The following is a 26500-nucleotide window of genomic DNA, read 5'->3' on the forward strand; positions in this document are numbered from 1 at the left end:
GGCCTCTCCTCCCGGGAGCCCCTTCAACCCACCGCTTCTCTCAGCAGCACGATGGGACACTGTCACATCCACACCCACACCCTCCGATATTGCTGCTTTCATCTTCCTGTGCGAGTGCAGATCCCTCATAGCTTGGTCTGTCACACTGCTCGTGGCTTCTGGCATAGCACCATGCACATTTTAGGACTTCTAGAAATCCTTGAGACCCGCCTGACACAGAGACACATCCTTTGTGTGGCCAGAGGTCCATAAAAGCATTCAGGAAGTCATTTCCTGAGAGGCAGGATGGTACACAGCATGGGAAGAGCACTGCCCAAGGAGCCCAAACCCAGACTTCTAGCCCGGCTTTGCCACTGACTTCTTGAGCAAGCCTAGACAGACCATGTCACCTCAGTTTACCTACCTGTGGCCCTAAAGCAAAGCTAGCTAGTTCCTACAAAGCTCGGACCTGCCCAGTCTAGGCAGAAATCATGCTTCTCCTTCCTTCGCCTTGCCTCTTGAAAGAAGTGAGTGTTGGGATTCCTCATCTTTGCCTGCTGACCGCTTCTTGGTCAGTCCTTAGTTCCAGACCACCTCCTCTAAGAAGTCTTCCCTGACTACCTGCTACAGTAGCCCCCTCCCATCTCCCTGGAAGTGTCGACTGTGTCACCCTGTTTGATGTTTCCATCTGACCTTTTCCTGTTCGGATTTTTTTTCCCTATTTGCTTCTTAGCTGCCTGCCCTGATAGGATGTTAAGTTTCAGGACAGCAAGGAGTCGACCTGAGCTGGCCTCTGCTGCTCCTTGCCCAGTCTCCAGAGCCCAGGGTAGTGCCTGTGTGGGACAAAAGCCACCTTCTTAAGCACTCAGTACATGATAGTTATTCTAGTTATTCAGTTTCCAGTGAATAACTGTCATGTATTGAGTGCCCAAGAAGGTGGCTTTTGTTTGCCTATTGGCTGTCTCCTGTAGTAAGTACGTCAGCCCCATGGGAGCAGGGACCTTCTCTGTGTTGTGTGTCGCTGTCCCCAGCGCCAACCACAGGGCCTAGCACACAGGTTCTATTCTAAGGTATATATTAAATAAACTTAGTCAATGTATTAAGTTGAATAAAGGGCTTTCCTCTCCCCAGGAACACTTTCAATTATTTGGCCCTTCCCTCTAGTTCTACATTTTGAAAGTTGTTTGTCTACCAAGCCAAGGCACTTATAATGTACTAATTGCTCTCCTATTTTAAAAACTTAATTCTAACTTGGCTGGACATGGTGGCTCATGCCTGTAATCTCAGCACTTTGGGAGGCGGAGGCTAGCAGATCACCTGAGGTCGGGAGTTCGAAACCAGCCTGGCTAACATGGCGAAACCCTGTCTCTATTAAAAATAGAAAAATTAGCCAGGCGTAGTGGCAGTTGCCTGTAATCCCAGCTACTCAGAAGGCTGAGGCAGAAGAATTGCTTGAATCCAGGAGATGGAGGTTGCAGTGAGCGGAGATCATGCCATTGCACTCCAGCCTGGGAAACAAGAAAGAAACTCCGTCTCAAAACAAACAAAAAAACTTAATTCTAACTTAATTCTAACTGCAGTCCTATCTTTCAGGCAGCTTCTGACAACCACAAGATATTTAGCACCACCGTTTCCAGCTGACGTCATTCCAGATTCGTGCAAAGGAAGGTGACATGTCAGCCCAAGTGATCTTGTTGGGAGTAACTATACTATCTCCATTAGATATTAAGAAACTGCAAAAATGCTCAGGAGTCCACAGAACAATCTCAGCCAACCCTAGAGCCCCAGGATCCCTGGACTGGCTCATCCCATTCCCACCAGCAGTGCTCTACCTCCAGAGCCTGAGACAGTGCCTGTGACAGAGTGGGTGCTCAAGTAATATTAATATTTGTTGAATGAATGAACAAATGAACCATGAGCACTTTTCTGTGCCATTAGACATTCTTCTTCAATAACCACGGTTATCCCTCATGCCTGAGGAAATGCCAAGTCTTCAGCCCCATCCTGTCTCACTGCTGCAGAAACCCACAGGCTAGGCTCAGCACCAGGTCAAAGCAGGGAGGGAGAATAGAACATCTTTGGGGTACTGTCCATTTGGTGTCTGGCCCCCAAAACATGGAGTACCAGAAAGCTGGCGGGGTGTAGAAGTTACTCTGGGACTGTGTGAAGCAAGTTCAGAGGCATGAGCTACAGCATCACTGATGCCACGAAATTCTGGCCATGCCCTTGGGATGATCACATTGCTGTTCCATGTCGCTCTCCTAGCTGTTGGTGCTAGCAGTCCGACTTCCTTGGCTTGTGGCAGCTTCACTTCAATCTCTACTTCCACTTACACATGGTGTTCTCCTCTCTGTGTCATGTTTTCCAAATTTCCCTCTTCTTAGCAGGACTCCAATCATTAGATTAAGAGCCACCCTAATCCAGTATGACTTCATCTTAACTTGATTACATCTCCAAAGCCCCTACTTCCAAATAAGGTCACTCTCACAGGATCCAGTAGACATGAATTTAGGGGTGATACTGTTCAATTCAGATGTCTCCAGCCCCAGAGAGAGGCTTAACTATGTTGGCACTTCAGCCTAAGGGGAAATCAGAATGGAGGTAGTGGTGAGGCTCTTCTCTAGCAAGTGTGCTGTGAGCTTTGGCCTAGAATTCTAGAACTCAAGACCGTTGGAATAGAGGGGACACGTCCCAGTCTATGGGAGACATCCTTCAGACAGTCCAGTCTGGCTTACCTAGGCGGCGATAAGATTTGGGCCATTATCATGGATTCTGAAGTTTTTTGCTTGAAGGACATTCAGAGGTTGCACCCACCATCTTCTCATCCTATAGTTGAAAACACTGAAGTCCAGGAAAATTAAACTATTTTCCTTAAGTTACACATTTGGTGAGTGGCTGGGTTAGGTCAAGAGCCCACCCCCTTCACTCTGTCCAGTGCCCTTCACACGTGGTCACTTAAATATTAATTCTAACAACAGTAGTGGCACCTATGGAATCAGGCACCTATGGCGTCAGTTTTCAGGGATCAGGGAGACTCAAATTCCTCCAAAATCCTCATGGGCCTCTCATCAAAGACACTTCAACTTTAATAATAATGTTATTATTTGATCACAGGTGTGTTTTCAACCCTATGAAAGTGTGAATAAAGGCATGTTTAGAAAACTTTGCAAATGTCTTTTTTATTGTAACATATGACCTAAGGTGATGCAGTAGGCTTCATCTGCAAAGGTAGCTTCAGGACACGACCCCTAGTTACCTTCTTCCTTTCCAACCAGACTGCCCCCTAAACTCCTCCAGCATGGAATTCTAGAGTCTAAAAGAATAATGGCAATGCCACTGCTACCTCCTGAGTGCCTGGAATATGCCAGGCTCCATGCTACGTGCTGTAGATGAATTATCTCATTTTTCCTTCCAACGGCCCTTGGAGGGAAGAACTTCTGTCTGTCTAGAAGATGGGGAAATTGAGGCTGAGTTTGGCCCACAGGCATGTTTTTATTTTCTATCTGAATATCTCTAGGTAGAGCATCCACTCCCCAGTTGTCAAAGGCTCCATCATCCCATTTTCGTAACCACACTCACCTAAAAAAAAAGTTTGTTTTTTTTTTTTTTTTTGAGACAGTCTTGTTCTGTCGCCCAGGCTGGAGTGCAGTGGCCCAATCTTGGCTCACTGCAACCTCCGCCTCCTGGGTTCACGCCATTTTCCTGCCTCAGCCTCCTGAGTAACTGGGACTACAGGCACCTGCCACCACACCCGGCTAATTTTTTTGTATTTTTAGTAGAGACAGGGTTTCACCATGTTAGCCAGGATGGTCTCAATCTCCCGACCTTGTGATCCGCCCACCTCAGCCTCCCAAAGTGCTGGGATTACAAGCTTGAGCCACCGCACCCAGCCCAAAAAGTTTTATTTTAAACAGCTTTATTAAGATATAATTCACATCCCATACAAGTCATTCAAAGTGTATATAATGGAATGGTTTTGAGTATATTCACAGATGTGTGCCACCATCACCACAGTCCATTTTCGAACATTTCCATCATCTCAAAAAGACATCCCATACCCTTTAGCTGTTACTTCCCTGTCCTCCCACCCCTACCAGCCCTAAGAAATCATGATTCTGCTTTTTGTCTCTGTAGATTTGCCTATTCTAGATATTTCATATAAATGAAATCATACAATAGATGGCCTTATGTGTCTGGCTTCTTTCATTCAACGTAATGTCTTCCACGTTCGTCCACATGGTACTGTGTATCAGCACTTCATTTATTTTTATGGGTGAATAATATTCCATCGCATCGATAGACCACATTTCCTTTTTTTTTTTCTTATTATAATTTAGGTTTTAGGGTACATGTGCACGATGTGCAGGTTTGTTACATATGTATCAATGTGCCATGTTGATTTCCTGTACCCATTAACTTGTCATTTAGCATTAGGTATATCTCCTAATGCTGTCCCTCCCCCCTCCCCCCACCCCACAACAGTCCCCGGAGTGTGATGTCCCCCTTCCGGTGTCCACGAGTGATAGACCACATTTTCTTCATCCATTCATCAGCTGATGGACATTGGGGAGATAATATTTTGTTGGCACTTTGTGCCAGTCCCTGTTCTAAGTGCTTTATCTCATTTAAGCCTCACAACAACCTTGTGAGTTAGGTGCTTTTTGTTACTCCTATTTTACAGGGAAGGAAATAGGAGATGTTATCTAACTTGTCCAGAATCACACATCTAGTGAAGATCTGGTTGGCCACTGAGTGTAATTCCCAGAGGCACACGGTCCTCTTTTGAGTTGTGTCTTCAGGGTAATGCATATGCACCTCGGCCTGCTCATTTACCCATAAGTGGAATCAGAAATGGCACAGGGAGGGGCGAAGCGCGGTGCCTCCCACCTGTCATCTCAGCACTTTGGGAGGCTGAGGTGGGTGGATGACCCGAGGTCAGGAGTTCGAGACCAGCCTGGCCAACATGGCAAAACCGTGTCTTTACTAAAAATACAAAAAAATTAGCCAGTTGTGATGGGTGCCTGTTATCCCAGCTACTCAGGAGGCTGAGGCAGGAGAATCACTTGAACCCGGAAGGGGGAGATTGCAGTGGGCTAAGATTATGACACTGCACTCCAGCCTGGGTGACAGAGTGAGACTCCATCAAAAAAAAAAAAAAAAAAAAGGCACACAGAGGACCTCCTCTCTTCATTACCTGCCCCCCCAACTTGGTTCCTTCTCTGGACTGTCCAATCACCCACTCAGGAACATTCTGGAAAACCACTTCTGTAATATAAGCATCTTCTTTCAACAAATGATGTTAGTCAACAAACCCCCTCAAGGGGCAGTATTTGGGCCCTGTAAAATCTTCAGTATCTGGGACCTCACTTGTTCAATATTTGTGATCTTTTCAAGAAGTTGGGCTGGGCTAGAGTTTGATTCAGTTAGCAAAATTTTCTTTTTAGATAATGGAAATTCATAGTATACACAGGATTGTAGAAGGAAGGTTTAAACAAAGTGTTTTCAAGCCTCCTCAAAAATAGCAGAAGTACCAGGATCAACCCAAGGACTGAGAGGCAAGTTGTACACAATTCTTGTCTATTCTTTAAGCAGGTCCCCTAAAGACCCCACAGGCAACCCTGCCAGTGGGATAGTGAAAACGCTTTTCATACTGAATGTGCCATGACTGCCTCCCTTCAAAATATGTCGGATTTCAGACTCACCCTCTTATTCTCTGAACCTAAGTCCTGGTATTCAGTCTTATTCTTCTATGGAAAAGCTTTTCTCCACCAATCAGATATTCAACAGAACTAAGTAGTGAGCCACAAAATCCCCCTTGAGCCACATCAGGCTGAGAAACATTGAAGATTAGGTCCTAGCAAGGGAGCAGCAGGAAAGAGTTCTGGAGGGAACTTCTGAACTTGAAGCCTCCTTCTTCCTTTCACAAAATCCTGTTATTCTTTCCACAGAGAAATTCCGCCCAGCTGAAAAGTCTGAGGGCTGGGGTGAGAGCCCTGCAGCCGAGACAAGCCCTCAATACCTTAAGCCTATTGAGTCCTGGTTGCCTTTGATCTAGGCATTTCCTGTGGTCCAGCCAGTGAGAGAATGAGGAGTGTCTACTGATGCCAGTATTTCCAAAATGAAAACTTCTACTTCTTTCTAGAATCTTAGACCCTGGATTGTAACAGATCATGGGCTCAGGCTGCCCCACTCCATCCTGGTTTGGGGTTAATTATTTTAAAGTCACAAAGATTTCAATTTTCTGCAGCCTTCAAAAGGATGCCTTTTATCCTGTCTGCAGAGCAGCTTCAGTGACGTTCTATTGCAGGGAGGGGGTGACAGCAGAGACCCAGCAAAATACAGAGGTTTCTGACCCACTGCACCCTGGCTTGGACCAGCCCCACTGGTGTGGATGCTGAAAATACCGGGCAGAGAAAGCCAGAGATCTGAGGCTGGGAACTGACCTTCTCTGACTGCTTTTGTAGCTGACTTCTTCTATCTGGGTCCCTGTTTCTCCCTCCACAAAATGAAACATTCAACTGAAAGGGACTACAAACAGCTTTCAACTATTTTTGCTAATTCTAATCTATTGGTAGAGGCTGCCTAGAGTTCTGTATTGAGGATTTCGAGGCTTAGCAGAAGAGAGAGCTGGGATCAATTAGCAATGTCTGCTGTGAGCAAGGGAAAGAGAGCAGTGACACATTTACTTACCATATATTTGCCACTCCTGACATTGACATCCAAAGTCTTCTTTGGCTCAGATCTTGTGTGCTTTTATGATTCCTCTCACCTGTGCTGTTTTCATTGCCCTTTGCAAGGACCTCTCTCAGGGGCTGTTGCCACCTCCCCCGACCAGGAATTGACAGTGGTCTAGAGATGATTGTTTATAGGGTTGGGTCACATAAGTTAGATGCAACCAAGGCCAGAGGAGGCCAGAGCTCTCCTTGAGACTAGAGATAAGCCTAAAGGAGAGTGTTTCTCTAATCGACACTGAACTGAAACCTATGGGGATAAAGCATAGCCAATGTGGATAACCCCTTCCAAGATCACCCACCACTAGATAAATGTAAGGTGTGGCCTCCATCTGTCTGCTGTAGGCATGGAGGACTGAGAAAGCAAAATTCCGCTGGAAAAAGTGAAAAGAATTTTGAGCTGAGGACTGCTGGGAATGGGGCCATCTCCCAGTCTATAAAGTGGTGATGGCGACAGTACCTCCCGCGAGGGTCATTGTGATGATGTAATGAGATAATGCATTCAAAACGCTCAACACAGTGCCTGGCACTCAGTAATTGATGCCTAAGCAAAGCGATCTAGTAATTCATGGTATTATCCTCTGGGCTCACTCTTTGGTGGCAATGGGCCTGAGGATATTAAATCTCTTGTGAAACTGGCCCTCCCGTCAGCAGGGCGGGAGCTTGCTATCTCACCACTGAGGCCCTGCATTCGCCAATTCCAATAATACGATTAGTCATTTTTCATTCCTGAGATATCTACCCATGGGTGGATGCATGTGTGCATGTGTGAGTGTATATGTGCCTTTCAGAGAAGGGAAAAATCCATATTCTCTCTCTTCTAACTGAATTAATCAAATAAATCTTCTATAAGGAGCTGCTAAATGAATTACAGATGGCTCTGCCCTTTTACAGGTTGCAGAAAGCACCCGTTACAGTTCTTTTAATTTATCAGAGGAAAAAAGATGCCCTCGTGTGCCCCTTCCCTCTTGCAGTAATAATCAGAACCAGTCTATTTTCCAAGGGTCCGAGACTCATTTTCAAAAAATGTGTATCAATAGATGTAACAGCGGGAAGATTATTTCGCCAAGTTCCAGCCTCCAGCATGGGGAAGGTGCCCTGGCTGGGGAGAGCGTTTATAAAACCACATTTAATAAAAGAGAGTGTTATATTAAGTATGTTTGCTAGTGTATTTAAGCATATGGTTTCCATATCAGGCCTAAAGATGCCAAACACATGCTTTACGTTCTTCCTAACCTTTCCTAGAAACGTCCTTTCTAGGGGGCGGTGGGATGGGAGGAATTTTTGTGGATGTGAGTGTGTTGTTTTGTTTTGTTTTGTTTTTCACAACTCTTGCTCACATGGAAAAGCACCGAGGAATGTTCAGAAAACATGTGAAGACTCTGCCTTTCCTACTTATGTAATTAGCCCAAGAAACTCGCCTTGCTTACTTTCTTCAAGTGTCCCAACATTCTCCCCGAGCTCCCTTGCCAAGACGCTAGGGGCTGGCTGATTTTAAAGTGTGAATCAATTTCTGCTGAAAAGAACTTGAGCTCCTGGATTTCAGACGTGAACCCTTTGGTAAAAGCAAGAGCTCCAAGAATGGCTGCCCAGCTTTGTGTCCACACAAAGTCCCTGCTTTCAGCAACCCATCCAACTATTTTCTGCCCACAGATCCCCTTTTTGTACCTGGGCTGAGCATTAGGGGTTTTATCCTTTTTCCTGTAGGTCAGAGGCAACCGGCTATGGCCCTGTAGGCATGGGGTCCCGGGAAAGGCAGCTTGAATGGGTCTCCATGGCCCCCCACCATAAAACAATCCCCAAATTCTGAGATCATCCCGGAAGCCAAAATACCAACCTAGGAAGGGAGTTGAGGAGGGGCCTCTGCAGGGAAGCCGCCCAGCCCACCCCCCACACCAGCAAGCAGATTTGCCTAGGCGAGTTATAAATCTACTGGTACCATTTCTTTTTCGTCACTTGCCTAATCCTGTGCCCTTCGTTTCATGTGCTGTAATTATTAACATCTGCTTTCTGAGCCCAGACCGCATGGAGTTTGCAAAGGCAGTTTTCAGTCCAGAACAATGGTGACAGCTGTTTCATTTAGCCTCGGGCCAGCACTTCCTGTTCAGTCTACATCTGCCCTCCTGTGTCCAATTTCTGTTTCAGGGTTTTGTGTTTTGTTTTCTATTTTTTTTCCCTTCATCTGACCTTGCTATATGTTTAAGAAGAATTTCTAACTTAGCACTGCAGCTAGGATTTCTAGCACATATGCTTATTACATTGGCGACAGCCAGAGAGAGACAGGAGAAAGCCCAGTTTGTCTCCAGCAGCTAACACTGTGGAGGGCAGGGACAGAAGAGAGGGCTGGCTGGGGACCCGGGAACCAGGCTCAAAGGAAATTCTTGGGGCTTGGAGGTGGGGACTTGTGTGACCTCTCTAGAACTTAGACACAGGAAAGACGGGCCCAGCTCATCTGTGCCCAGGCCCGGGGTCATCTCCATGGCTTATTTGGCAAGAGGTCACCCAAACATCCCATGAGGAAGCCCATGTGTGTGGGTGGCCACCAACACGCAAGGGCCCTGCTTCTTTGGAAGCCAAGCAAGTTGCAGAGACCCAGATTCACTTTTTCCCATGGAGTCACCAGCGTGCCATCAAAATCCCTTTTAATTTGCACTGGGAGATCCACAGAATGGGAAAAGGAAATGCTGTGGGTAGGAAAATAAAGGACTTCAGCTTTCAACAATCTGCCCAGACCCCTTCCGCATACCTGGCTGCGTGTGTCTGTGTGTGTGACCAAAGAGAAGGGAGACTGCAGTCCACTCCTGCACCCCCTGCCATCCACCCCACCCATCCTAACTCCATCTGATCTAGGCTCAGGGTCCCCAGCTCGGCTGGCATACAGATGTCGAGTTATTAGCCGAGACCCCACCACAAGCGCCAGGTTAGAGACCTCAAGATTTGTGACAGCTGCCTTCAGCTATTTCTTGCCAAATAGGGCAAAAACCAATCTCTGCACGGATAACAACTTTCAGGAAGGTGTTAGTGTCCCATGAATGTGCCGAGCAGAGCTTGGGAGTCGGTGGGGGGAGTCATGAGTACTCAAATCAGGACACATGGAGTCTGCATCTGTGCCTTCTGTTGAATCTGGGGATGTCAGGTTGGCAGAGACTCTGGAGATCCACTGCCCCACATCTTTAGTTTTCCTAACAGGTGGAGAAACTGAGCATCAGAGAGAGGAAGTGACCATTCGTCAGCTGTGGCTAGGTCTAGCTTGATTTTATCCAGAGAGAAGCACAGAAAGGTCAATCTGTGTCAGTTCTAGGATCTTGAGGTGTTTTTAGCATCCTAACATGAAGTGTCTCCTTTAATCCTAGGCCCTGTCCACCCTTCTAAGTGACTCACATGAAAATAACTGAAGACCTCACTCCCAGATGGAAAGAGTGAGGCAAGTCGGGGGGACTTCGGCAGCAGCCATCAGTGCTGAGGCCCATGTCAAGCCCATGGCTCAAGGCCACTGGAGGACTGCTGAACCCACCAGCTCCCAAGAGCAGAGTCGGTGCTGACCGGACACCACCTGAGGTTCTGGGTGAGCAGTGGAGGGCCCATGTCCTCCAGAGGGCAGGCAGACACAAGGGAGAGAGGCCGCTGCCAGGGATGGGGGTGCAGAGCCGGGAAAGCCCAAACCCGAGGGCACTCGCCATTCCCAAACCTTGATTTGAGCTTGAAGGGGCCACGAGGCCTGACCCAGGCTGGCAGAGGCATCACAGGGCCGTTCCCTAAACTCCAGAACCACAGCCAGGCCTGCACCCCTCCACCTGCTGGGAGCCTGCTCCAGCCCCTGGGCTCCTCCCAGCCTGCCCGCCCAGGCCCCTGGCCCTGCCCCCACCCTCAATCCCTGGCTGCCCCCTCCACTCTTCCTTCCTCTTCTCACTCACTCTTTTTCTTCTTAAAGTTAATTGCAACTTTTTTCTCAGCGCCTTGATCTGGATAAGCCACATCTCATTAGAAAAAGATTTAGGTGGAGCCAAAGCAGGCTAGAGAAGGAATCCCTAATCAACAGAGAAAAGATTTGGGTATAATTGCTCTCTCCCGCCATTCTCGCCCCCTCCCTCCTCCAATCTTTTTCTGCTCATTAATCCGAAAAGAAAGTCGCAGTCTAATGTCTTGGTGTTCAAGTATCTGCCGCTGCATCAAACCAATTGAAGCGCTTTGGGGCTTTTGAAGGGGGGTCTGTATGGAGAGCGTTGGCTGTTGGGGTGCATGGGGGTGAAATATTTTGGTTGTTGGGGACTGTGTATGATGCACTTTGGTTGAAGGAGTAAAGCTGTTTGGGTGTGCGTGTGGGTGTGTGTGCGAAGTGTTTTGGGTGTTGGGACATGTGAGTGTGTGTGTGGACCCTTGGTTGGGGTGCGTATGTGTGTAAAGCTCTGTGCGTGTGTATATTAAGTGCTTTGCTTACTGGGCAGATGTGTGAAGCCCTTCTGGTTTCTGGGTTGCGTGTGTAAAGTACTTTGGTCGTTGGGTGCACGTGTGTAAAGGTTGTTGTGGTGTGTGAAGTGCTTGGTTGTTGGGGTGGGCGTTGTGCATCTGTAGGTGCAAAGGGCTTTTGGGGTTGGATGCGGATAGGTGAAGTGGCTCATTTGTTGGTATGTGGGTATGAAGTGGTTTGGTTGTTGAGGGGTGCATGTGTAGTCCTTAGGTTGTGTACGTGTGTGTGCGCGTGCGTGTGTGAGACAAATGCTGTGACGCTGTGTTTGCTGGGTGCATATGTGTTACATGCATGAGTAGCTGCTTTCCTCTCGCCCCAGTTAAACCCTGACAGATGCTTAAATGGTGATATGTGGAAAATGAATTTCGGAGCAAACCATCTTCCCAGGCAGGGACCCTGGGTCCTCTAACACCCAGCAATGAAATGGTACAGCATTTTCAGGCTCTCTCTTCAGAACTGGGAAATTTTTTACAATGACCATTTATCATTGGTGGGGGTAGGGAAGGATGTTTGAATTAGTTTTTTTTTATTGAAAAAATTAATTCATGTTCAAAATGAAAAAAAAAAAGCAGGAATACATACTCCTGGTAAAATGGGAATATTACAAGGGGCTGGAGAATGAAAAGTCAAGCTGTCTCGCACCGCTGTCCCCAGCTCCCCTCCCCAGTCACTCATTACCAGTAAATTTTGTGCCATCCCAAACACAGGCCACACATCCATGTTCCATGTTGGCCTATACTATACACTATTCTGCACTATGCTTTTTTCACTTCAGAGTACATCTCGGAGATTGTTCTCTATCAGCATAGATTTTATTAATATTGTATTTTTTAACTATAACAGTAATTGATTGGGGAAAAAAAGATGCCTCTATTCCGGACAAGCCAAAGTACTGGGAACCAGGTCTCTCCCTGTAAAATATAATCAGGATACCCTGGTCTGATGCTGAGTCTCCTGTTTATTGCCTCATTTATTCCTCAGAAAATCCAGAGAAGGAGTTACCACACCACTCATAGAGGAGGACCCAATGCAGAGAGAGGTTGGATCACTCACCAAAGCCACACAGGATGTGGCAGAGCTGGAATGTGAACAAAGGCAGGCTGAATGCAAAGCTCTGGCCCTCAATCTTTGCCTTCCAGGAAAAATAAAAAGGAAGGAACTGCCTGGGAGCTGGGAGTGAGGGGAGAGTTAGAGGGGTCTCTGCCACCCCTAGACCTGCTGGAGAGCCCAGAGCCCTGTGTCTGAGCTACCCCACCTGCATTTGTCACTCTCCATGAGCCCCAGTGACCATTGCTGTCAGGAGAACCCAAGCAGATGCTGGCTCCCATCTCCCAGCCCAGGCCCCTGAGGGTGAAGCATGGCTTGAGCCTTTTCATGTTTCTCTGAGCACAGCCCATGCACAATTGCACCCCTTACACCTGCTTATTATCAAATATAAGTCGCGGTCGTGGAGGCGGGGCACTCCTGTAATAAGGGTGCTTCCACTGAGGTCCAGAGTTGAGCTGGGTGCGGCAAGGTGAGGCTCTAAGCTGGCAAGCAAAGACAACATTCCACAGTGACCAGAGCCCTGAGCCCCAGGTTGCCACGATACCAAGCCCATCCTGAGGGAGGATGCGATCTCTCCACCTCCCCCATCACCCCATATCCTCTGGATTCCTCTCTCTTACTGTATCTCAGTCTGCTGTGCAGTTGTTAAGAACACTTCCACCCCATCAAGGACAAAATGGACATGAATATTTGCAGAGAATGGGAAAGACTTGTTTGTGGTGTTGGAGAAAACTTATCCGGGAAGGTAAGGTTTTCAAAGGCAGCCCAGAGGCCTGCTGATGACAGGGGAGTACTGGGGACTTATTAGGCCAAGAAGACGGCTATCTCTGTTCCGTTAGGGTCCCAAATGATGACCATCTACAGACAAGGTGTAGATACAAAGAGCCACGTGCTCAAAATGCTACGGAGGCTGAAATGCTCAAAATGCTAAAGCACAGAGCCACGTGCTCAAAATGCTACAGAGGCTGAAAACAGTCCTGTCCCACAGGGCAGCCCCTTGCCCCGTGGCCAGTCCAAATTGAGATGTGCTGTAAGTGCAAAACACACACCCCATCTTGAAGACTTCATAGGAAAATGAAACAAAGTATCCCATTAACAATTGGATATTGACTAGATGTTGAAATGATGGTATTTGGAAGCTATTGCATTCAATGAAACAATTTATGAAAATTAATCATGGTGTGTGCTTTGGTTCGCCCTTTACCTTTTTTTTTTTTTTAATATGGCTATTAGAGAATTTAAAATTACATATGTGGCTACCATTACATTTGCATGGGACGGCACTGGCTTAGAATCTAGCCTTTCATGAATATATACCGCTACCCCCATTTTACCAATGAACAAACCAGCTTGACCAAAGTCACTAGCTAATAGCCACAGAAACCAGAATTCACATTATGAGAGGCCAGTGATTCCAGCTGGACAGTCTACTAGTTGATAAAACTCCTAAAATAAGAGAGGCGGTGTTATTTTCACAAGCTCTTATGCAAAAGTGTTCAGTGCCAGCAAGGACTGAAGCAAATGTAGAATCTGAGGAAAGCAAACTAAAAGCCTGTCATTGGCCGGGCATGGTGGCTCACACCTGTAATCCCAGCGCTTTGGGAGGTCGAGGTGAGAAGATCACTTGAGCTCAGGAGTTCGAGACCAGCCTGGGCAACATAGCAAGACAACATGGTGATGTATGTGCCTGTAGTTCCAGCTACTGGGGGTAGGGAGTGCTGAGGAGGGAGGATTGCTTGAGTCCAGGGGTTCGAGGCTGCAGTGAGCCATGGTCGCATCACTGCACGCCAGCCTGGGCAACAGAGCGAGACCCTGTCTCTAAATAAACAAATAAATAAATAATAAAAGCCTGTGCTTGACCTCCTGACATTGGTTGGGAATGTTAAAGGCACTGGGTTGCTCTTTCTGAACAGGGACTGGGCAGGCGTCTGTGTAAACTTGGCCAGTCCCTTCCCCTGTCTGGGCCTCAGCTTCTCCATCTGTCAACACGGAGCAGTGGACTAGATGTTCTCTGAGGTCTATCAGGACACCCGGGTACATCTCAGCAGATTCCTCCCCTCCAGGGGTGAGTGTGAGCTTCGGAGCACTGAACTGGGTCCTTGGGCTAGTGACAACCTGTCTTGTGTCATCTGTGAGTTGGGCATGAGAAGAGGGTGAACTTCAGAGCTCTGCACTGAGAATGAATGAGATAGTGCAGGTAAACATATCCAGCACGTGCCTGGTACACAGGAAGCACTCAATAAATGCTAGCTCTTGTAGTCATTGTGGTAGTTACTAGGTTGATCAGCTGGCATGGATTGTTCTGGGCCTGTAGACTCAGATTCTCAAGCAATTTCTGCCTGGGAGCCTCCCGCTAAACGGACACACTCAAATGCTGAATTTGATGGAAGACAGGTTCACCTTGCACTTGGCTTTTAAAGGGCTCCTTACCACTGCAACTCAATTCCATGACTGGATGGATAACCGAAGCACCTGGGAGGAGGGCAGCTTGGCAGGACCCCACAGGAAGATTCAAGGTTTCATAAGGAAGCATCTTCTGGTGTGTCAAGAGCAAGACTAGGCCGGGCGTGGTGGCTCATGCCTGTAATCCCAGCACTTTGGGAGGCCGAGGCGGGTGGATCACCTGAGGTCAGCAGTTCAAGACCAGCCTGGCCAACATGGTGAAACCCCCTCTCTACTAAAAGCACAAAAAATTAGCTGAGCGTGGTGGCAGGCGCCTGTAATCCCAGCACTTTGGGAGGCCGAGGCGGGTGGATCACCTGAGGTCAGCAGTTCAAGACCAGCCTGGCCAACATGGTGAATGAAAACCCCTCTCTACTAAAAACACAAAAAATTAGCTGAGCGTGGTGGCAGGTGCCTGTAATCCCAGCTACTCAGGAGGCTGAAGCAGGAGAATCGCTTGAACCTGGGAGGCGGAGGTTGCACTGAGCCAAGATCACACCACTGCACTCCAGCCTGGGCAACAAGAGCAAAACTTCGTCTTAAAAAAAAAAAAAAAAAAGTAACACTAGAAACGTCCACAGCCCTGGCGGTGTGTTAGGGGCTCACCTTTTTCCCTGAGTAGTTGTCCAATGTCACTTTTCCATCTGCAGGAGTGATGCCAGTCCGTGGCCACAGGCTTTCTTCTGCCCTTTTTCCCCACCGTGGGAGGACTCTGACCTTTCTTCTCAACAGCTGTTTACATTTTTTTACCCCTGAATTGTGGGTAAACAGTCTCCCGTATTAGATAAAGGCTTTATCAGCTCACCGGCTCATCCCCTCCACACAACCTCCAGTGCAAGTCTGCGTCGGGAGTAAGCCAAACGCGATGAGTCTCCCAGCTCCTTATCTTGCACTTAATTGGAAGAACCTTGAGTTCAAAGTGTAGGCGCCCAGCTGTCTCTGGCGTGCGTCGGCTGCCACCTGCTGGGAAATCCTGGTATGGCGTGATCTCCTCGGTCGACAGGCTCCCTCGCTGGGGGAAGAGGTTCATTCCCTCAGCCAAGAGATATTTCTGGAGCAGAAGATATATGTCAGCAAGAGTCCTAGGCACTTAGAATGATTCAGTGAACAAAACAGAGACCCGTATACCTGATTTTTTGGAGCTTATCATTTTTCAGAGGGTGACGGGCAATAGACAATATCACAAATACATGATAACATGTTAGGAAGTAATCAATATGTGGGAAGATTTTTTTTTTTTTTAAGTAGAACATGTAAAGGGGGTTGAAGTGCTCGATGGGGAAAGGTGAGTTGTAGACAGTTTTCAGGGTCAGCCTCATTGAGAAGGTTGAAGCTTTTTGAACAAAAGCTTGAAGGAAATGAGGGCAATTTCCATGGAGGAAGAGTGAGGCTGGCTGGGGAGATGGGAGTGCAAAGGCCCTGGGGTAGGAATGCACTCGTGTCATTCAGAGAATACCAAAGAGGCCTGTGGTGCTTGGAGGGAGTGGGCCACGGAAGAAAGGTCATGGTAATGATCAGAAAGAGGGGAGGCCAGAAGGTGCAGGGTCTTGTGGGCCACGTTTAAGGGCCATGACTGTATTAGTCCGCTTAGTCTGCCATAACAAAATACCAGGTATTGCTGTAACATTTAGTTCCTCCATAAGAGAAAACCTGGTGGGTGTGGTGGCTCACACCTGTAATCTCCTTTGGGAGGCCAAGGCAGTGGATCACTTGAGCTCAGGAGTTCGAGACCAGCCTGGCCAACATGGCAAAACCCCATTTCTATCGAAAAAAAAAAAAAAAAGAGAGAAGAAGAAGAAGAAAGAGAGAAATATGACAAAATAATATAACTTCCACTGACTTTTTTTAGACGTATAATTTTACTTACTAGATACATGAACCAATCCTAAAATATGTGTGTTGCCCCTGTGTTACAGATAGGTAAACTGAGGTTCAGAGAGTTATTGTATCACATGAGAAGCTGGTAATTGAAACTAAGTCTGTCTAAATGTGAAGTCCTAGCTCATTTTGTTAAGTCACCTCTACCTCCCTAAGGTATGGGTATTCATCTCTGGATTTGATTTGCTAATATTGTGTTGAGGATTTTTGCATCTAAGTTCATGAGAGACACTGGTCTGTGATTTTCTTTTCTTGTACAATCTTTATCTGGCTTTGGAATCAAGGTTAAACTAGCTTCATAAAATGAATTGGGAAGTATTCCCTTCTCTTCTAGTTTCTGAATAACATGGTGTAAAATTCGTGGTTTTTTTTTTTGAAGAATTCTCCAGAAAAACCATCTCTGAAGCTTTTTAAATTACAAAGTCCATTTCTTTCATGGTTTTTGAGCTATTCAGATTGTCTGTTTCATCTGGGTTGGGTTTTGATAGGTTGCAGTATTTACAGAATTGGTCCGTTTCTTTTAAGTTGTTGAATTTACGAGCGTAAAGTTGTTCAAAGCATCTGCTCATCATATTTTTAGCAACTACAGGATTTGTAGTGATATCCTCTGTCTCAACTCTGAGATTGTGGTAATATGTCTTCTCTCTTTTTATTTTTGTCAGTCTTGCTAGAGATGTATCAATTTTATTGGTTTTTCTGAAGAACAATCTTCTCGTTTTATTGATTTTTATCTATTATTTTCCTATTTTCAATCTATTTCTGCTCCTATTTTTACTTCCTTTCTTCTGCTTGCTTTGGGCGTAATTTTCTTCTTATTTTTCTAGTTTTATGAAGTGAGAACTTTGATTATTGATTTCAGATGTTTCCTCTTCTAATGTTAGCATTTAGTGTTATAAATTTTCCTCTCAGCACTGCTTTAGCTGCACCTCAGAATTCTATGTGTTTTTAATTCCCTTTGAGACTCCTTCTTTGACCCATGAATTATTTAGAAGTATGCCGTTTCACTTCCAAGTGTTTGAAGATTTTCCAATGGTCTTTCTGCCCTCTGAATTTTAGTAACTGTCTCTGATATTATTTCATCTCCATGAGAACAGGACTTTATTTATTCTACCGCTACATCACTGATGATGGGAACAGAACAATAGTATGCTCTCAATAAATAAGGATGAAAGCATGATTGAAATAATTTAAAAATCAAGACATGGAAAACTGAAGCCTAAAAAGGAAGAGAAGGACATCAGAAAGTTGATGGTGATTATCAGTGGGTGGAAAAAAATGGTTACTTTTTATTTTCTTCTTTTTATTTCATATTTTCCAAATTCTCTGCAATGAGCATGTCCTAGTTTTACCATCAGGAAAAGGAATTATAAAAGTGGAAGTTGCCATTGCTGATCATTTTCACCCTCTCCCTGGCAGGTCATATCAGAATGTGAGTTGCTAAAAAAAACTGAAGATGACACGACCTCAAAATGGCCCTTAAGAAGGTCCCAGAGCTGAATTGACCCAGACCCCTCAGAAGACAGGGAAGGACCCTGCTAACCACCCAACTTTTATAGGCTTGTAAGATCACTGCGACAATAACTTTCTCACTGAGATCATGCACCTTTTCAGTCACAAGGTCATTTTTATGTTTCTCTTCTAGGCACACAAAAGTCCTTAGAGATCTCATGAATTAGTGTTTATCCCAGGATATCTGGTTTGGCATTGTAAATAAAACATCCATCTGCCTAAGTCCAGCCGTCAAAATTACTTTGACAATTTACTCCAAGGAAGCAGTATTAGCATTTGCTTTCAGAGTTCATGATGTGCAAAAGATTACTTAAAAATAGGAGGGAACGGAGAAGAGATATCGTAGTTTTTTTATCTTGTTTGTTTTTTAAAAAAATATTTCCATCTCTTATATCTTTAGTCACAGTCTCTTCATGATTTTTCAAGGCAATTTCTTTGGGAAGCCAAGTGGCTGAGACAATTTGATGATAACTCAGCCAACCTGCATCACTACCTAAACAGTTTTTAGGTATGGATAATTTCTGAAGATGAGTGAACATGCTTTTCTGCTTTTGAAAATACTCCTGAAAACTTGGCTTCAATTTTTTTCAACAAAGTGATTGCCCAGATCTGAAAATGTTTTTTCACCCTTTTCTGCTTTTGAGGTGAGGTGATTTCCTGTAAGGTCCAGGGATTTGGGAGGGGCTCAGGATAGGGCAATTTTATAACCTGATGCCTGGAGGTAGTGCACAGTGCCATGCATGGGGATGTCCCACAAAAGGCAGGGAAGCAGTTGTGGCAGCGGCTATGTCCTCTTTGGAGCTGAGCCACAGAGGGCATCAGGATCAATGAGCAGATCTTTATCAATCTGTCTGAGTCTTAAAGAACAGCCAAGGACATGAGAATCTGGAAAACCATAACATAATCGAATTGGGGGAGAATTTGACTCTCCCCCAATGAAGAATCCACATCCCAGGCACGATTCATGTCAAACAACATAGGCTATGCTAAAACCAGCCAGAAATGGGGTCTTGTAATATAAACTAGTCTGTGTCTTACAAATCATTTGATTTCTATAATTCCTGGGTACTTCATTTGCTCATTTTTTTTCTGTTGCTGAGTTGACTGATTTGAACTACTATGTAAAAAGTCATAGATTTGTTTATTCATTTAATTTTTATTGACACCCACTGTTCCATTTAATTCAAAATTATTCATTCCTCCATGGCTCCCTGCTAGAGACCAACCTCAGCCACTTTGGGAGACTGTTCACCAAATGTTTCTAGTTCTCTGCTTTCTGAGCGTGTGAGGCTTCTCCTTCCCTGACTGTGAAAGTTAGGCATGGCCACAAGCCCACTTTGGCCCATGAAATATGTACAGAAGGGACACATTGGGCCAGTGAGTAATTCACTTCATACCCTCTCTTCTGTTGTATTGGGGATGTGTGTGTTGAGACGAAGCCATCGTGGGTCCCAAACTATGACATGCACACCACTCTATGCTGACCCTCAATGGACAGGTAATGTGAACAAAAGAAAACATTTATTGTATAAGGCTGCTGAGGTCGGGTGCTTGTTACTTGCAACGTCACGTGGCCTCTCCTCGCTGATGCGCAAGCACACACACATGCACTTGTCCACATGTTTTGCATATACGTTGTGCTGCTTGGGAAGGAGGCACTCACTCTTTGCCACAACTCTCCCAACTGAGAATTCTCTTTTGTCCTGCCGTGGGATTCCTGTGGCTAATTCACTGGATTGATTCATTTCTTGGTTGGTTTTCCATGTAGAAAGCCAAAGAAGACTTGGAACATATGTACCCCAGGGCAGTGGGTAAATCCAAGAGAGACACAATCTCTGTCTCTAAGGGCTTACAAGCTGGCTTGGCAGAAGACAGATCCAGGCAATATATAATAATGACAACCACAAATGGGTGCACCAGGGCAAAATGACAAGATGCTTGCATGGCAGCAGTTTTAAGAAGGAATGCATCAGGCGGGGTGCAGAGGGAATGTAAGAGCAGCTCCTGTCCCAGGTGGCTCCTCTCAGCCTCTCCAGATCCACCCTTTGCCCCTCTCCACGCTGCTCTCTACCCCACGAGACTGACCTGCCTGTCCTACAGTAATAGGCTGCAACCCCTCTGGCTCTGGGCTGGGTCTGGTCAATGGGGTCTCTGATAGACTAGAAGGAAGTTGGTCAGTGAAGCTGGCATATTTATTCCTCTGTCTCTGTTCTCACAGGATCATCTCAGGCTGGCTGCACGCCTCAGCTGAAGATCCCAGCTCCTGTCAATGCCACCTCTCCGCTTGACTGTCTCCTTCCAGATTCGGTCTGCCCTTTAGGCCCAGGGGTGGTGAGAGCCCTGAACTGAGATCCCAGCTCCAGGATATTGCACCAGCCCTTTCAGTTTCCCTATACCCTGCCCACACTTTAGTCAAGGCAGGTGTAGGCAGGATACACATTTTTTTTTAAGGGACTCCTTAAAGCGTCCTAATTTGAGTGTGCATCTGTTTCCTGATAGCCCCTGACCACTAGATCTTGCTCTGGGGGAGCCAGCAGTAAAAAGGAAATGAATGCTTTTTCTAATTATAGGGTCAGTTGGTAAAAGAGGTAGAAAGCTTTTAAAAATGATTCATTCTTCATTAAGAAATGAATTATTAAATGGCTTTGCTTCTCCTAGAGTTAAAAAAAGGGTTGGAGGCCAAGTATTGGCCTCTTTGCACCTGTGATGAGCAAATGGGCTGTCCTGGAGCCTTTGTCTCCCAAAGTCCTTCACCAATACTGAGGCACAGAGGCCAGCCAGGGTGTCACGTCACCACCAAGGAGCTCCCCCAATCCCCCCTTATCTGGCAAAGTTGACACCAGAATTCCAACCACTGTTTTTAACTTGAACCTGAGAGCAGAACCTAATTTCCAGATGCTCAAGGAAAACTGTAACCTTTCTTTGGAGTTTCCATATTTAGCGTAGAGCTGCTTGGAAAGGAGGCACTGTCTCTTTGCCACAACTCTTCCAACTGGTAATTCTCTTTTTTCCTGCAGTGGGATTCCTTTTGCTAATTCACTGGATTTAGTCATTTCTTGGTTTTCCACGTGGAAAGCCAAAGGACACTTGGGTCTGGGAGTGCCCTAGGCCCTGTCCTCTGTTCCCAATCCCCAGGGACCCTCACTCCTTAGCTGTGTCCAACTCTGGAGAGGTGGTGCCAGGAAGAGGCTGGTACCTGGAGCCCCAGCATTTCCCAAAGCAGCTGGAAGACGCAGACACATGATTACAGCTGCTGGGACGGGATCCGGGGGGCGGGTCAGCTCAGGCATGCCAGGATATAAAGAGAAAGGAAGTGCAGATGGCAATTTGGAAGATTTAGGAGTTGTTGGGCTGTCATCAGATTTTATGTGTTGTCATTGACATATGTTTGTATTCTCTCCAGAGCAGGTATGAGCTGGGAAGAATGAAGGCAGGGCATGCCCGTGTGCCAGCTCTGCACAGCTGGATAGATGAGGAAAGATGTGGAGGAGAAGCCGGGGATTATCTGGAAGTCTAAGGGTGTTGTTTGCCCCTTGGGTTCCAGAAGATGCATGCCAGGACCTGGGGTGGCACCGCTAGGAAGCAACAGAGAGGAGATAAAACTCACAGCAGACGGACTAGCCTTAACAAAAACTTCCTTGAATTAAAACACGCTTTTCAAGAAAACAAATATCAGTTCAATCAGCAAACCACAGATTAGTTTCTCATCATAATGGCCAACAAGGGCCAGGTTGCTGACCAGTGTAAGAGCTTCAGAAAAGGAGAGGGGAGATGGGATGGCCAGGAGCAAGAGCACTGTACATCCCTGGACAACCTCATTCTAATGGTCAGGGGCTGGGATGTGCATTTTGGAGTGCAGGAGAAGTGGCAACTCACAAATGCTAGATTTTCTTCTAGAGATGACCAAGCTGTAGTTCTCAAAGCAGTGGCACTAGGGCAGAAAACTCTCACACTTTGATATGCACACACAGCCCCTGGGGATCTTGTTGACATGTAGATTCTGATTCCATAGGTCGGGCTGAGATTCTGCATTTCCAACAAGCTCCTAGATGAGGTCCATTTTGCTGGTCCATGAAACACACTTAGAATAAGTAGCAAGGTATAGGAGGATACTGACTTTGCTCAGTGATGCTTGTGCTTCCCTCCAAACTAAAATAAAACAAAAGCAGACATAAATGGCCCAACTCAACAGCCTGAGAAGTTTGGTGATAATGACCCAAGCCCTGGCCTGGTGACCAAGTGGCTGCTCAGAGAGCTCCATCTCCAAACTCCTTCCCTTCCTGCCTCCCCTCCAAGAGTGAGTAATTTGCCAGAGTTCATTAAGGTCTGCTGTCCCCAGGGAAAGGTGGCCCAGTCACCAAGTGCAAGTGTATAGAATGGCTTACCTGTGCAAAGCTATCAGCCCTGGACCTATGGGCCTAGAAACATGACTTGCCACTCACTCACTGTCATTGGTTCATTTCTGCAACAAACACTTCCTGAGCATATGCTATACACCAGGCCCTGAGCTCAGCTCTGGGGATACAGGATGAATGGCAGATTGTGCCCTCAGGAAGCTGACAGTACAGTCAGCCCGCTGGAGCACATATGAGAAACAATACGGATGTTTTGATTTATTATCATATTGATTATTATGATGGTAGCGTATACTTTTGGTGGCCTGCCATACATTAGGCATTGTGCTAAGCACATTATATGGTTAATCTCATCAATCCTCACAACAACCTATGTGGCAGGTACTATTATTAAACCCACTTCAAAGAGGAGGGAACTGAACCTCAGAGAGGGTAAGTAACTTGCACAAGGACAGCAGCCAGTGAGGAGAGGAACTGAGAGGAATGGCCGGACAGGCTATCAGCCTCTGTCCCCACATGCTGGGTCTAAGTGTCTGCTGGTGGACACATTCCCTTCCTGGAGGGAGAGCTCCTGGGGAGCTGACAGCAGCACTGAGTGAGTCTCGAATGTGATGGGAGTGCATTAGATCACATGGGTGATCTGATGAGTACAGAGGCATCACACTGCAATGACTTCATGCACATATCTCCCCTGAATGGACAGAGATTTGGCAGAGGCCAGGAGCTGGAATTTCTGGCCCAGTGTCCCCCTCTTTTCCCTGGGGAAAGCCAGGGACACACTGCCTGGCTTTGCTACACCTTGCTAGGCAAAGGCAGTATGTTCTCCCTCTCCTTGGCCTCCCTGGCTGTCCACACATCCACACCCACTCACACATACATGCACGTGATCATACACATTACACAAGCCCACATGCCCACAGACATGCTCACACTCACACTCACATGCATACACTGTCATGCACAACACACATACATACATTCATACACACTCACACACACACACGCACACGCACTTCTGATGGCCAGTCCTTTGGGGGTATGTTGACACTGTGAAGCAGGTGAAACAAAGTCTTTACCCTGCTTTGGGCCTATTATGTTTGTTTTATAGTTTAACTCTCAAAAGACAACTTTATTTTCCAAAATCATTCAGGTTCCCAGCCAGGTGCAGTGGCTCACACCTGTAATCCCAGTACTTTGGGAGGCCAAGGCAGACAGATCACCTGAGGTCAGGAGTTTGAGACCAGTCTGGCCAACATGGTGAAACCCAGTCTCTACTAAAAATACAAAAATTAGCCAGACATGGTGGCACACACATGTAATCCCAGCTATTCGGGAGGCTGAGGCAGGAGAATCACTTGAACCCGGGAGGCGGTGGTTGCAGTGAGCCAAGATCGTGCCACTGCACTCTAGCCTGGGCAACAGAGCAAGACTCCATCTCAAAAAACAAAAACAAAATCATTCAGGTTCCCTAGGGGACCCTCACTGTGTCCTGGATTCCATTCCACTTTTAAAGCCCCAAACAGCTTGTATGGCCACTTCCCTTGACACCCAAACCAGATAGGAGTCCTAAATGACACAGAATATTGATGGTTTCTTTAAAAGGAAATCCACTCTCAATGGGAAGTTGGATAACTTTGCATCCAGATTTCATCCATCTTGGGCTTTGGTGGCTGCTGTTTGTTTCTTGTGCAGGAGAATCTCTCCCAGCCAACGTCAATTCACTAACACAGTGGTTAACCTTTGCTCTCTACTCCTGCATCAATCTGCCACCTACCGCATGTTGAGCCATGCTGCTTCCTGGCATTCCTTTTGGATTTTCAATTTACTACCCAACTACCAGTCCTAATAACATCAGATAAAAGGGCTTCTGCTGTGCTGCGCTTGTGTTCAAAAATTATAAATGCCGTCGACCCAGAGTTAAGTCCAGCCTCAGAGAGACAGAATATAAATACCCAAGTGGCCCTGGGCCACTGAGTTCCTCAGACATTATGTGCTATGGGAGTTCCAGAAAGGGGGATTGCCTGATTTTGAGTGCAGAAGGCTTCCTGGAGGAGGCGAGATTTCTGATAGGCCTCTGTTATGAGCTAAATTGAGTCCATCCCAAAATTCAGATGTTCAAATCCTAACCTGTAGTACCTAAGCACATGACCTTATTTGGAAGCAGAAGCATAGCAGAGGTAATTCGTTAAGATGAGGTCATAGTGGAAGAGGGTGGACCCCAATCTGATATAACTCGTGTCCTTTTAAAAAGCAGAAATTTGAAGACAGACACACAGGAAGAAGATGAAGGCAGAGACCTGGCTGATGCAGCTACAAGCTAAGGAACACCAAAGGTTGCCAGCAAAGCACCAGCAGCCAGGGAGAGGCCTCGAACAAATTCTCCCTCCCAGCAAAAAGGAGGAAGGAAGGGACCTCCAAAAGAAGCAGGCCGGGAATGGTGGCTCATTCCTGTAATCCCAGTACTTTGGGAGGTTAAGGCAGGCAGATCACCTGAGGTCGGGAGCTCGAGACCAGCCTGGCCAACATGGTGAAACCTCATCTCTACAGAAAAATACAAAAATTAGTCAGGTGTAGTGGCATGCACCTGTAGTCCCAGTTACTCAGGAGGCTGAGGCAAGAGAATTGCTTGAACCCGGGAGGCGGAGGTTGCAGTGAGCCAAGATCGCGCCATTGCACTCCAGCCTGGGCGACAGAGCGAGACTCCATCTCAAAAAAGCAAAAAAGAACCCTACTGACACCTCGATTTCAGATTTCCAGCCTCCAGAACTGTGAGATGTTACATTTCTGTCATTTAAACACCCAGTTTGTAGTACTTTGTTGCAATAGCCCTAGTGAGTTAATACAGCCTTGAAGGACAGGTAGGAATTTGTAATGCCCAGAGAAAGCAAACTGGCCACAGTTGTTGAAATTAATAGAATCGCCTGGGCGCGGTGGTTCACGCTTGTAATCCCAGCATTTTGGGAGGCCGAGGCGGGCGGATCACGAGGTCAGGAGATCAAGACCATGGTGAAACCCCATCTTTACTAAAAATATAAAAAATTAGCCGGGCGTGGTGGCGGGCGCCTGTAATCCCAGCTACTCGGAGAGGCTGAGGCAGGAGAATGGCGTGAACCCTGGAGGCGGAGCTTGCAGTGAGCTGAGATGGCGCCACTGCATTCCAGCACTCCACTCCAGCCTGGGTGACAGAGCGAGACTCCGTCTCAAAAAAAAAAAAAAAGAAAAGAAAAGAAAGAAATTAATAGAATCGAAGTACCCCTATCACTACCACCCCAGGCCATCACTTTCAAAGCTGTTCAAAATGATGCAGCCGCATGAGAAGGCTGGAGGGCCAGGGCAGGAGATGGGCTCCAGGTGGGCCCAGGCTGCCTGCAGAGCCAGCTTGCCCCACTGCCTCGTTGCCAAAGAGCACCTGTGGCTAGGAGGAGATGCCCAGGAAGAAAATTTGGCCACATCCCTGCCTGCCTCCCTGGCAATGGGTGATGCTCTCTGCCAGCTGGCCCAGCTCCCCCACCACATACCTGGCTAGGAGTCAGTAGGAAAACAGTGTGTGTTTGTAGGGCTCTGCACTGAAGGGCATTAGATCCATGCAGAGGCTAATAAATTAGAGATAAGCGGGATTTGTCGATTTGCTGGAGGTTAGAGCTGCAGGATCTGGCGTCAGCTCTGGGTCTTTTCCATGGCCCCAGGCTGGCTCAGGTGTGAGCTGAAGAGGGAAAACTGTCTGTTTAGGTTGCATTGGGTTCCCTTAAAAGATCTGTTGAAGTCCTAACCTCGGGTACCTCTGTTTGTGCTATTTGGAAACAGGCTCTTTGCAGATGTAATCAAGGAAAGATGAGGCAATGCTGGATTTAGTCAGGCCCTAATCCAGTGACTGGTGTCCTCACAAGACAAGGGAAATGTGGACACGGACACACAAAGAGGAAAAAGCCATTCAAAGACACAGACACGCGGGTACACAGGGAGAACACCATGGGATAATGCAGGCACAGATGGGAGTGACGCGGCTGCAAGCCAAGGAGCGCCAAGATTCCAACCCCCCGGGGCTGGAAGAGGCAAGAAGGAGCCTCCCCTAGAGCCTTCGGAGGGAGCAT

General features: G+C 46.8%; 1 long non-coding RNA gene across 3 annotated transcripts in view; it reads left to right on the forward strand.

Moving 5' to 3' along the window:
• LOC129465574 (uncharacterized) overlaps window positions 1–26500 on the forward strand; it is a 70344-nt gene that overhangs the window by 30764 nt on the left and 13080 nt on the right. Inside the window, exons 2-4 of one of the 3 annotated variants that reach the window (XR_008651986.2) lie at window positions 10064–10275; window positions 17962–18105; window positions 20273–20385. This is a non-coding gene — a long non-coding RNA (uncharacterized lncRNA). Of the gene's footprint in view, window positions 1–10063; window positions 10276–17961; window positions 18106–20272; window positions 25071–26500 lie in introns of those variants that run through there. The other 2 variants (XR_010117521.1, XR_010117520.1) reach the window with 2 other exon arrangements.

This window comes from Symphalangus syndactylus, chromosome 2 (assembly GCF_028878055.3).
Source record: "Symphalangus syndactylus isolate Jambi chromosome 2, NHGRI_mSymSyn1-v2.1_pri, whole genome shotgun sequence".
NCBI classification, from domain to species: domain Eukaryota; kingdom Metazoa; phylum Chordata; class Mammalia; order Primates; family Hylobatidae; genus Symphalangus; species Symphalangus syndactylus.